We start from the raw sequence: 13,524 nt of genomic DNA on the forward strand, positions 1-13,524 counted from the left end.
CAGACACTCTGCATACTTACCCTCAATCTGTGCCGTTTGCTTGGTGTTCCAGAGCTCAGTATGTTTATCCTCAGCTTTTAGCAAAGCTGGCTTCCCAACACTCTCCGATACAGAGACAACAATAGTGGGGCTGTTTTTCTTTTACAGCTTTAGCCGTGCTCACACAATTTGAATTAAGAGGTCAGGCCATTTCCTAATACTTCTTCCTTTCACTCCTGACCACCAGTTACACACAAGGAACTGTTCATGCAAGTAGGTAAACAAGTGAAGTGGTAGTCCAGCTGAGTAGTTTGAGTCACGTAGTTGGCAGTCACGCATTATCATCTTGAGTTTACTCCAGTGTTCGCCTTTAAAACTTTCACGGTTTCAGCCAGCCAACTCATGTGAAATGGATACTTACTGTCTGTGAATGCAGAAAATGCGCATGAGCTCAGGACAGCAAAGTTCAGGGAGTGAACTTGTCTTACCTAAAGACACTTTGATGCGTAGAGGCTGGGGATCGATCCACCGATCCCTCCAATAGATGGACAATATCTTTACTTTTACACAAATATGACTTTTGGGTACTTTTTACCACTGTGGGGCACTGAGCCATAATAATATTGATAGTTCCATTTGTCATTGAAATATATCTGAAATTGTGTGTTTTTTAACACTGGAATGGATTTTGCACATCCTAAAAATATGTAACTTTTGTTTTTGAATGATTGTATGAGGTTCAAAAATATTCTGATTCCATTTGATGGTCACTCCCCAAATCTGGGTTCAGTTATAGTCAAATCGAGTTTCTGAACTGAACACATACAGAAAAAAAGACGACTTTTTTCGACAATTCTAGTCACACTTTATAGAGTTTTGTCCCAGTTCAATACTACATCATGCATTTTTTTTTCTCCTGGGAACTCATTGTATTGAGAGTGTAGGAGGAGACATTTGTCTTTGCAACATTAGCAAAAATGGCATCAGTTGGAACATGGGGAGTTACAGCAAAACTCTCTCAGTCCCGATACTCCTGATGATGGAAAGGAAAACACATTTTCTTCGACACTGATGAATGGAGTTGGTGTTCGGCTGCTCCTGGTGGAATGAGTAGGAGTAGGACTGCGAGTTCCAGTGAACTTTCCATTGTTATAACCTCCTCCAGGTCCTTTTAGGATTTGAAGATACAGTATGATAATAAAGTATTAAAAGTCTGCCCGCAATAGTGTCTTCCAGGATGTGAAGTGAAGATGGGTAATATTCCCAGCATTAGACAACATGCCCAAAATATTACCAAGTGTTTCCTGGCAACCGCAAGTTTCAGTGCCATAAAAGCACAGTGCTGAGGCAATTGCGTGACAGGCTATAGACATAATTCATGGGAAACATTTTGAAGGGGAAGTCATTTCCCCTGCATTCTGAATGAGAGCTGGTTAGTGGGACACATTTGATATGGATGATACAGACCTCTCCAAAAAAGTAAAATCATTCAAACCATCTTTGGTTCCCAGAATTAGATCCGCCCTCGGCATTATGTAAGTTCCTCTAACAGCCCAACTCGCCGGTAAATATTGCCCAAACATTGCTCTTTACCTTGGGTTGGCTATTTATAGACTGTGTGTTACAGCAAAGGGCATGGGCAGTATTGCTTGCAGCATAAACAGACAATGGGTATCCATGGCAGAGTCATTGTGGATAATGCAGTGTGCTTTAAAAGAGCAAAATATCATGTCATATCAGCCACAATGCAATGAGATTAGCTGAGAGGTCCAGTAAATGTGACTCGACCCTCACATCTGAAAATGTAATGATATTTAATGGCCTGGTTGGAAGTTACTAAAGCAGAAAACAGGGTAGTGTGCAATCAGATTAAAGAGAATGATAATCTTATTGTCAGACAACGTGGCTTTGCTGTAACCTGCCACAATACAGAGCAGTCACACTTGAATGAAGTTGACTCGGCATGTACAGTATGTTCTTTAACAGAAAAGCCCAATTAATGCAACAGTTAATGCAAGTCTTACACTACTGCTCATAGGTCACTTCCACATCCACAAAATATATAAAGCAGCAAAATAAAACACCAAAGTAATTTTGTGTTTTATCCTAAAACACAATTTTGGCTTTTTGCTTGTCATTTTCTTTCTGTATGTCATACAGAAAGAAAATGTCAGGTTATGTCGTTAAAAGAGAAAGTGCACATTGGGAGAAGAGTCGGGGAAAGGGGGTAAACTTATTTGAACTTATGTTTGTAACACACTGTATACTCTGGTCACGTATGTAACGTTACTCAACATACTCATTTTAATCAGCATCATGTTTTGTTTTTTTTGTTGTTTTTTTTAACAAAACCAACCTGACTGGTTTTGAGGCCTAAATCTAACTGAACAGCAACCGTCTCACCACGTCAGCCACATTTTTTGATGTCAAAATGACAGAGAAGCTGACCTTACTATTGTTACCATAACGACCAAGGTCACATGACTTGGGTACAGGGTTAAATGACAGGCGAAAAGGCTTAAAACATCTGATGAATGCCATAAATGTAGATGTAAAATGGAAATGGAACAGCTATCTCCAGATCAAAAGTCCTGTGTTGTTCGGCCTAACCATCAGCCCCACCCTACGTGGACCGTGTCACTCTTTGTACTACATCAACAGACTAGTTTTGCCATGGATGTATTTACATTAGAGTTAATAAATATAATTAAACCATCATTATTTAGAATATTTTCACCTGAATATTTCAACTCTTACAAGTCAAAAAATCTATAAGCAAGGCCTAATGTACAGATTTTACTCAGCATTTCCCATATCCAGCTAGGATTTAATGGAGAAATTCCCAGTCAGGTGTTGGTCTGCAGGTAAAGATCGGACACAGAAGAGAGAGCTGAGCAGCAGGTCTGCTGGTGAATGCACAACAGCATCCCGATCCGATATTCATTTGAAGAAAGAGCAATGTGTTATGATGAACATCCTGAAACAATATGAAGATGTCCTCCAGTTACCTCCTCCAAATGTCAACACTAAAATAAAACACATTTTTATAGGACTGAAGATGCTCTTAGTTGTCTCCTGAGTCATCGCAATCGATTCGCGTGTCTATTTTCTATCCCGAAGACATTACTATGTGCTGAAACATCGATTCACAGAATAAAAAAATAAGACGCATCAGAGTCATGACTGTGCAGCTCTCGCCTCCATCCTCTCTGTATTTTTATCATTCCGAGGATTCAAACTGGTGATCTGCAGGGAGCAAGCCCAATTCTCAGCCTGCCTCGTTCAGTTTTTAACTTGCACACAAGCAACACCCGTGTTAGGGAGCAGCCAACATAGATGAAGATACTGTGCAAATAAAACTAAACAACAATGCCTGTTTGAGAAGGGTTCAGTTGGCAGTAAATATTGGTTATATAATCACATCGTCAGGGGTCAAATGACAGAAGAAGGCTTTGCTTCCCGCTTTTCAAACTCCGATGCAAAACTGGTTTGGACAGGAATGTTGCTCCCACAAACACACACTCCTCTCTCTATGTCTTAACATTCAACAATGAATTTTAGTAATGTTTTCTGTCACTATATTGTTTCTGTAACTCTCGTAATTTGTTTTAAGTACCGCGACAATGAGACATAATACAGTTAGTTTAAAGAAAATACCATAACTACAGCATATCTTCTCTCAGACTCTGCCTGTAGGTTATAAATTCACAGTGGATAACAGTTGAGTTACTATTAAAGTACCAATTCAAAATAAAAGCATATGCAGCATAATTTTTGCCAAAATACAGCTGAATACACAGCTGCTAGCTCAGTTTAACAGGTTATGTTTCATGCGTGGTGTTTGCACCTGAATTTGCTGATGAGCAGCTCCTGGTAACAATAGACTGTTTGATCCACCATGTCCACCCACACTGTGTCTGTGGGCAGCAGCTGGCAGGTTAGCAGGCTATTGTTAGTGGGTTTCACACATCGCTGTGAGTTCAGGCAACATTACATAATGTGTGTTTGTTTTCTAGGCTATATATCCTGCGATGTGAAAAAGAAATCCATGAGCTGCCTACATAGGTCTATCGGGTCTGGAACTAATTAATGTTAGGGGATTCAGCTCAAGTGCTTTCATGTTATTGGATCTATTGCTGTTCACCAACCAGCAGCCTTTCAGTTGATTCACCTGATGTCACTACCAGTTGATCAGCTTACATGCTAATGTAAAGATCTTCAGTTCTTTTAGAATATATGTAAACATTTTCCAGCTAGATTTGATACATTGTTTTTTTTTCAAAGCAGAATTAGTAACAGCATTCCCTGATAAATTAATGACAATGTTAAAAAACGCCCTGTCTCCCAATTACTATAGAAAGTGACAAAAGTGTCCTGGATCTGACACTTTATCTGGATCCACACCAAAAGTTAATAGGGTCAATTCTGGGCCAAGGCCCAGCTTCCATCCACGTTTCATGGAGTTCTCTTTTGTGTAACCCTGGTCTCCAACCAAGCAACATACAACAATGGACACGGGTAAAAATACAACCTGTCTGGTTGCGGTCATAAATGTAGCAGAGTAAAATAATACATTATTTGCCTCTGAAATCTAGTCAAGCAGAAGAAGAACAGTACTTGAGTAAATATTACTTTCCGCCACTGGTTTACAGCGTGACAAAAGATAAGTTAATCTGTTACATTTAAATGTGTAAGATACAGACAGAGGCAGTAATTTTGAAGACAGTGACACTACATCCAACCCACTGTGCAGATGTAGGTAAACTAAGCATGCAAATGTTAGTGTGGTTCAGGCTCCTTCACAACGCTCCACAAGGTTTAAGGTTTTACATTTCACTCTGACTTCTCTGCTGCATGATCTCAGTACAGAGTGAGTGGGAAGCGAGCTCGTCAAATGTCGCAACACTTAATATGATTCACCAACACCTCGAGCTCTGAGTTTCATTTTGTGCCTCCAGCACACACACAGGGGAGGGCCAGTGAGGGAAATGTTTCAGTTGTGTATTGCGTAACTGTAGTCATGTTGGCTGTCAAGCAATTGGGCAATTGACTCATGGCTATACACTCTTCACAAACACACACACACACACACACACTCACACAGAGGAAATTCAATCACTTAAATGTGACCGTGTCACATTAACAAGGACACTCCGCTTCCTCCTGTTCCTCCCCCATTCATCTCCTGTCTTCCTCTCTTCCTCTCCTCCCCCCTCCTCCCTTTGTACCCTCCATCACTGGTCAGCTGCCCGTCTTCTTCCTTTCTGGGAAGTGAGTAGAAACATAGTCACATGAGACACTGGTCAACATGAGTTAATCACATTCGTTTTCTAATAAACGCTCATGTGCTATCAGGATACACACAGGTGTGTGTATGCTTGTGTATATGTGTGTCTTTACCTGTCATCACCAGCCATATTTGCCCTGCTCGTTGCCTTAGTAACCACAGTTTCATGGCTCTGTCACACTTTCTCAGACAAAATCCTGACAGACTGATGACGTCAGGAATAACGTGGGTCAAAGCCGGACGCAGCACAGCCACACAAGCGTGCGCTGCCAGGTTGTGCGTGCTTGTTGGAGTGCACATTAGCAATTAAAAAGGTGCAATTTTATCATGCACATCCACAAATTAAATGTACGGTTTACCGACCAGCTGCAGGAGAGATTGTGTGTGTTTGTGTACAGATGTGGCGAGGCTATCAAGGCCAGTCTGTTTCCTGTCTTTAATCCCCGTGTCTGTTCTGCTCAGAGTGCCACATGTCAGACAAACACACACAAAACACACAAGTCGTGCTTTAGTCCTGCCTGCCTTTGACCTGCAGATAATCCCCGTCACAGTCTTCACTTGTAGTCATTCATTCACAAACGCGCTGAGAGGAGCTCTGAGAGAGTGGGTCTTTGCGAAACTCTCTTGTCTACCATTGATTCACAAAATGTAGCCAATATAGATACTGCTATTTTGCTTGCACTGAGGAAAAAGTAAGCTAAATGACCTATAAGTGTTTGTTGTGTAAGATAGAACTAACACAGGAACTATTTATTAGACCTCTACACTAACACATTTAACACAAACATTTATTCTCACATTGACAGTAAAAGCAGCTGGTCACACAATTGTATATATCTGGCAGAACAATCAGCTGGATTGAGTAAACCTGTAGATATTGTTTCATCAACGTTCCAACTTTGGAGACCTATCTTGACTGTTGAATCAACTTTTTATCTAATGAAATGATCGAAAGAAATAAATGGCAGTGGGAGTCCATCCATTATCTGAAACCACTCATCCTTTTCAGGGTCATGGGGGGGCTGGAGCCGATCCCAGCTGACATTGGCCCATGGCGGGGTACACCCTGGATAAGTCAGCAGTTCATCACAGGGCTGACATATAGGGACAAACAACCATTCACACTGACATTCACACTTACAGACAATTTGGAGTATCCGATTAACATAACTCCTTTTTTACACCTCATTGGATTGTGGGAGGAGTACCCGGAGACAAACCACACACATGAGAACATGCAAACTCCACACAGAAAGACCTGAATGAAAGTTCTGTACTTATTTAACCTGCCCATCAGTCGCCGACTTCCTCCCTATGAGGACTTTTCAGTCTTTTAACTACCTCCTCCCCTCATTTGTAGCTATGCTTGTTGTTTGTATCTATAATATTTACTATAATCACATGGGTCATAATAAGTTGCTTTCATCATCAGCCTATATGGCTGTTTTTCTGATGAGGACCGTTAGTAGTAAGCGTCGTCACATCATCCAAATATGATATCTGCTTGTGCCTTCACCTTTCTTTTTCGGCATCTGTGGACATTACCCAGACTGCCAAACACAAATACAAGTGGTCTGGACGGGTGCCCGAACTGTTGGACAGTATTTATGACAGGAAAGGTATTTTAAAAACCTCAGCTCGCTCAAGGCAGTGATCACCAACTCCTCTCCTGTTCTCATCTACTCCAACAAGATTTGTATTAGCTGCGTGGCTTGAAAACACAGTGTGACCATTACAGGTGTCACAGGAATGTTTGGCTGCTCGTACGCCCCGGGGTTACAGAAGTTTGAGTAAAATATGAATAGGTTTGAATATGAGCTCACCAGTTCATCCTGTGCCACTTTGACTATTCAAATCACAGAGCGAGATTTGAATGAGAAACGCATGTGTTTTTTTTTTGTTTGTTTTGTTTTTTATTTGAGTGTGTGAGAGAGCAAGAGATAGAGGCATAAGGACAGAAAATATTATTTACCGTCAAGTCATTTTTACTCTAGGATTATTTGCCCAAAGTTAGCATGCCAACCAGCTAGCCTTGGCTCATAACAGTTAAAAGCTCCTGCGCTTGCAGTGTAAACACATACATTTCCCTGGTCCCAAAATGCTGAGTCCAGGCCGCTAGCTGCACAGCTAACTGAGAACCAATCAATGGCAGCTACAGTTAGCAGCCACTCTGAGGATACACCGCTCTCTATTAATTTTAGGTATGTTGCCAATTCCTACATATTGCACCATTTAAGTGCCAGAAACTTAGCCTGTAGTGCTAACAGCAGGTTAGTACAACATTTTGAGATATAGATTAAGTTGTTTTTTTTGCAAAGAGGTAGATGAAGATTGATAGTCTAGCGTTCTCTTTATCTGATGCATCTTTTCTCTCTTTATGGCATCTCAGCCAGGAGACGGTTAGCTTAGCCCGGCATAAAGACTGGAAACAGGAGGAGATAGCTAGCTTGGCTTCAAATGTAGCAAAACCCATCTACCAGCATCTTCTTTATGGTTGAACTTCAGTACTAATACTTTGAACACTTCAGTTTTCCTTCTGTGTTCCATTGTTATAATCTGATTTTTCCCATTGTACGTTTTTGGTTTCCTAATAAAATAATCATAAGTTGAAGGATTGTAGTGTTTGCACCCAAGGCTGAGGAGGAGCATCCACATTCACAATGACTGCCCCGTAAGAGGCAAACAGGCACGTGCATGTGTGTCGACAGAGAGTCTGCAGCCTTCGGTTTAGTAGGTTAACATGTGAGCGCCTGACAGGAAGGGATTCAGTGCAGTGAACTTACATCTGTGTGCATGTGTGTGTGCTCAGTGGGTTGATTCATTGAAATGGGGGATAAGCAGCTGGTGACCTGTTTTATTACTCATTAACCCACACAGTCTCCACAAACAGCTCTGGACAAACATGACATCAACCCCAAAACTCCAGCGTATCGGCGTAAAAGGCAGCAGAAATCTAAGCAGCACCTACAATGATTGACAGATGACCTGAATCAAAACTTTAAAGTATCATAAATAGGCAATGGGCATCTGGACCCCAGGGATGTTTTTCAGTATAATCGTCAAGTGCCATGGGATGATAGGAAATAGGAAAGCAGAAGGAAACTAGCCCCTCAAAATCATTTTTGATGCTCTCTATCAATATTCTTTCTTGTGTGTGTCTTACTGAGTAATTTTACTTCTCAGGCTGCTAAACACTGTTTAAATAAAACAAAAGGTAACATGGTGGACATTAATGGGACATATGCAACCAGTGGCAATGGGACACAAGTACACATTATTTTGTTTGAAGGGTTCGCAAGCCACAAGGTTGGGAATTATTAGTGCTCAAATCCCAAAGTAATTTTTTCTAAGTTACCTGTAGCAGCATCAAGCCAGGCAGATTGTTGCTGTCCTCATTCGCTGGGACATTATTTCTGTAAAGCAACATTGCTGATTAAGGTGTTACTGATAACATTCAGTCACTGTATGTGGCATTACACAGCTAGCTGTAATGTTCATTTTGCTAATGCTAGCTAATGTTAATATTGCTAACAGAGGGTAACGTATGTTAGGTTGCTGATGGTAGTAACTGTACAACTCAGCCATTTTGACATTATTATTACGGGAACTACCAAGAATCTTGGTACGCAGAGGTAAAAAAAAAAAAAAAAGAAGCTATTTGGACCCTAAAAAAACACTTAAGTTACGAACTCAAAGTCATAGATACTTTTATTCTGCTCCTTTCTCTGTACCTCTGTAGATGTATTTATTAGTATTATAGTGCAGCTTTCTGTTTTTAATGCAGCACAAACAGCACAAACACAACTATACTAACCGCCATTGTACTGAGAAGGCAGCATAATGTGAATCGGGTAAACCAGCCTTTAAATATGTGTGACAGATGCTTCGTATTTTTAAAAATAAATCATACCAAAATAGTCTAGGAGTCTGTTGAGCAAAATATCACAGCCAGTGTGGGTTATTACTGTTTTTATTTCACCAGGAGGGTGGAAAAGGTTAACCTGCTTGCCATCCCTGCCTTTGCACAGAGAGAAAATATGGATCTGCTCCAAACAGGGTAACAACCCCCATCACGCCACTCGCTCACTTCCACAGCTCAACTCTGCCTTTATTTCTTTCTGTTTATTTTCCTCTCCCCTCCGTCTGTGCAGCATCTATCTGTCATTCTCCCACATATTCATCCTCCCTTTCCTCTTTTACATACATAAAAATCTGCCTCTCTCTCTCTCTCTCTCTCTCTCTCTCTCTCTCTCTCTCTCTCTCTCTTTCAGCCCCCTCTCTCTGCCTCTGTCGGCACACTCACACAGACACATGACAAATGACACAAACTCATTCATGAAAACGTTGCGGCACTCAGTCAAGGCTTAACCACTGGATTATGGGATTAGGGAGTGGGACAGATCTAGAGCACATACACATGAATCACAAATACACGCTCATTCATGTCTGTTGTGTGTGTGTGTGTGTGTGTGTGTGCGTGCGTGTGTGTTTTTTCTGGTGTGTTGGTGTTTTAATTATCCTGCCTTGTGGACTTTATTTGTACTCACTGTTTGTAGGATTTCCATTAAAAAACAGCAGCAGTTCACTGTGCTATTGCTCACTGTTATGAATAACAAATATTAAAAACAGAATGCCGCAGTTACATTACATACTTTTACTTGTTTGAGAAATATGTGCCAAGAGATATTAGAGGATTGATACCACTTTCAATTTGAAGTTACAGCTCATGGTTAGCTTAGTTAAGCATAACAACTGGAAATGATATGTAAAGGGTTGGACAAAATTGTACTTATTAATGAGAATTAAAGGTGCTACAGGCAGATTTTGTTTTTTTTTTCGGGCAGAGGCGCACTAGCTATTCCTCTGCTTCTAGTCTTTATGCTAAGCTACGCTAACCAGCTGCTGCATATTACTTTGTACATGTTATTTGTACAGGCATGAGCATGTGATATCAATCTTGTAACACATGTTAGCCAATATGCGTATTTCCAAAATGTTGGACTATTCCAAGAAATGGGTCACTAGACTTTTATACCTCCACAATGAGCCTCTCATTCACCACACACACCGATGCAAAGTGCTGTCTCTGCCACCGGGAGCGATTTGCCTGCTGCTCAAGGACACGTTGACATGTGGAGTCTGGGATCGAACCGCCCGCCCTGAAATGGATGACCCACTCCACCATCTGAGCCACAGCCACAGATTGCTCCTTGCTGTCGTCACCTTGCTGTCACTCTGTCTGTGTTGCTGTTGTCACCCTTCCTGTTGTTTTCTGCTGTTTGTGTGCATGTATTTTAGATCAGGCTTCTGTGTTGTATGTTTTCACTTAATGTGTTAACATTCCGTTCTTTGGGTCAACACAGGAATATGAGTCCAGGGCATTTACCCAAATGTATTACTGCAACATGCACTGTGCTTTTAAGTAGCAAAAAAACATTGACAAAATGATGAAGGTGAAGGAGGGAGAGATTAGAGAGAAGAAAAATGTAGTAAAAAAAATAAAAGGAGGACGAGAGATATTTACCAACACTGACGTGTGCAGTGCTCACAAAATACCCTCCCTCTCTTTCTCTCTCTCACTCACTGTATTGACGGATGACGACATGCGAGCGAGCGATGTGAGGGGATGAATGGATGGACAGGCGAGAGCAGAGGGAGGGGGGGAGGGAGGGAGAGATGACATCAGTGCGGAGTCTGTTCGCAGCCAATCCCCTTGCAGCCCCCTGCCTGCTGTCTCCGCCCTCCCACACCTCTCCCTTGTTGCTACGGCAGCAGCACCATCCCTCCTGTGCGAGGCATTGTTTGGGGTCGGTAGTAATGCTCCGTAGTGTGTGTGTGTGTGTGTGTGTGTGTGTGTGTGTGTGTGTGTGTGTGTGTGTGTGTGTGTGTGTGTGTGTGTGTTAATATGGGGCACTAGAGGCTGCAATCCAGCACAAGTAATCACCTCTTTTTTTTCGTACTCTATCATCTGTTCCCCCTCCTTCCTCTTTGTCATCCTTCATCTCTTCCTCCACCTCATCTCTGCGTCGTCGCTGTCTCGTCTGCCATCTTCCATCTCACCTTCGCTCACCTCAGTGTTAACGTTCAAGGTCCTTTCACTCGGGATTTATTTTTGCCGCATTGATTCTTCCAACTATTAACACTCACTTTCACATGCACACAATTTATACACATATAGTTCTGTAATTATGCACTTTTTTTGCATGATTTAGACAATATGTATATCTCAACCCAAAACACCTGACTGAGTTCCATTAAGACAGCGCTTCTCACCGTCCTTATCAAAGCACCAGATAGGGCAACATGTTTTGGCTGTACAGTGTTCACCCCTCCAGTAGTGTACCAGAGATATGGAGGTATTGCCCAACCAACCCAAAGCATCAGTATTTTTGAATCCAGTGTGTCCGGTCTTCCACTTTGGCCAGCAGATAATCTGGTTAACAGATATCCCTGTCAAGACTTCAGCCTTCACTTTAAATAAATTTAGCCTTTTCTGTTGTCGACACAAATTGTTTACATGCTTGCAGCCAAATTCCCGCTCAAACACGACAGGTCAATACTACCCCAAAACTACAAATGGAAACCAGAATGCTTCCGATACTAAGACCTAGTTCCTGGACATCACATTTTGCATTTATATGCAGAAGGCTGTTTCTAGAGATTTAAGAAAATAACTCAAGTGATATCAGTTGAGTCTTTTGGCTAAGTTATGAGCAGGGAAGGTTGAATAGTGCATTCATGTGGTGTTGGATTAATCGATAAAGTCTGAAGCCGTAACTCACAAAGTCAGAGAAAAACTTGGTACACAAGTTGCCAAGTTGACATCATATAATACTAAAACATGGCAGTCAAAATTAAACATCATGTTGATGGTAACATGCATATTTCTGAAATATTTTTCATGGCTTACGAGATTTAGTTTATACCAGTTTCAAATCGGAGCAACAACATCGTCCACCTTGCTGCCATAGTCTGACTTTACGAATGTAAATACAGCCAATGTCGGAAGAACAACTTCTAAAATTCAGGAGGTGGGCTGAGCATACAAACGCAGCAAAATGAAAAATGAAATGGGAAATGTAGGATTCAGTGTGTTGGGAGTTTGAGCCATACCAAGGACGAAAGTAATGCCTGGTGCATCATTTATCACTGTTCTTTAAAATCATCATTCAAAAAATTGTCCAGTTTTCATAGAAATACCTCCACGATTGAATTGTTGCCTTCCAACAATGAGTTGGCAGCCATATTGCTTCTACTGAGGTCTAGATTTTGCTCAAAGTTGAGTTATTCATTTATGTATTTATGCATTGGTTTATTTATTTTTAAGTCAGATCAAATTGTACTGCATTAGTTACACCTTGGAATATTCAATTTTAACAGGCCTGTACACAAAAGCCTAACAAGCACAGATCCATACCTGTATTGCCTACCCATGTATTAGCACAAACACACACATACATTGACCCAATCATAATAAGTCTACCTGGGAGTGATGCAGCATTAAACCGATGTGGTTTTTTTTTGTGCAGTGTGTTCATCTGTCTGTCTCTTTCAGCTGGAGTGTCTTCCTGTTTTGCAGCCAGCCTGTTTGTGTCAGGGTGTCTGCGTTTTCCTCCTCTCATCTGCTGCCGTGCTGCTCTCTTTCCCCTCGTTACCATGGAAATGAGATCAACATGCAAATACCTGAGCACACTCGCTAAGGCTGTGTGATAGGAGATGCAAATTGCGTTTCCGCTTGTAGGATTACACACCCCCACACACAAAGATGCACACTGAGACGTATGTGCACACGCACACACAAACGTATGTGTGCGCACATACTATGCGTAAGCACACCCACCTGCAGTCCAGCACATCTCTCATCCCATTATACCACAACCAGACTGATATTACCTTATAGGTGAGGTAATGGTGCTGAACCTCAAAGGTGCAGTATGAAAGAATTTTCCGATGTGACAATATTGATGTTATGTTAAAGATGTGTGTGTATTCTGAACCAAAGTTACATGTTAACCAGCTAGTCCTGGGCCTGAAAAACTTTTTTTCAAGCAGTCCGCAGCTCCTTGATATGACCTTAAAGTTGCTTAAGTTGATTTTTGGGTACAAGGGGGCAGAAAACATGAAAGCAGGGTAACACAGATAGCCTACACTGCTAATGCTATCTTATGAAGTTGCTTAAATTCTAGCAAACAGCTGCCTGCTATCACATCCAGGAGAAACAAATATACATTTGCATTCTTTTGATGTTGTATTTCTGG

This window comes from Acanthopagrus latus, chromosome 12 (genome assembly GCF_904848185.1).
Source record: "Acanthopagrus latus isolate v.2019 chromosome 12, fAcaLat1.1, whole genome shotgun sequence".
NCBI lineage: Eukaryota > Metazoa > Chordata > Actinopteri > Spariformes > Sparidae > Acanthopagrus > Acanthopagrus latus.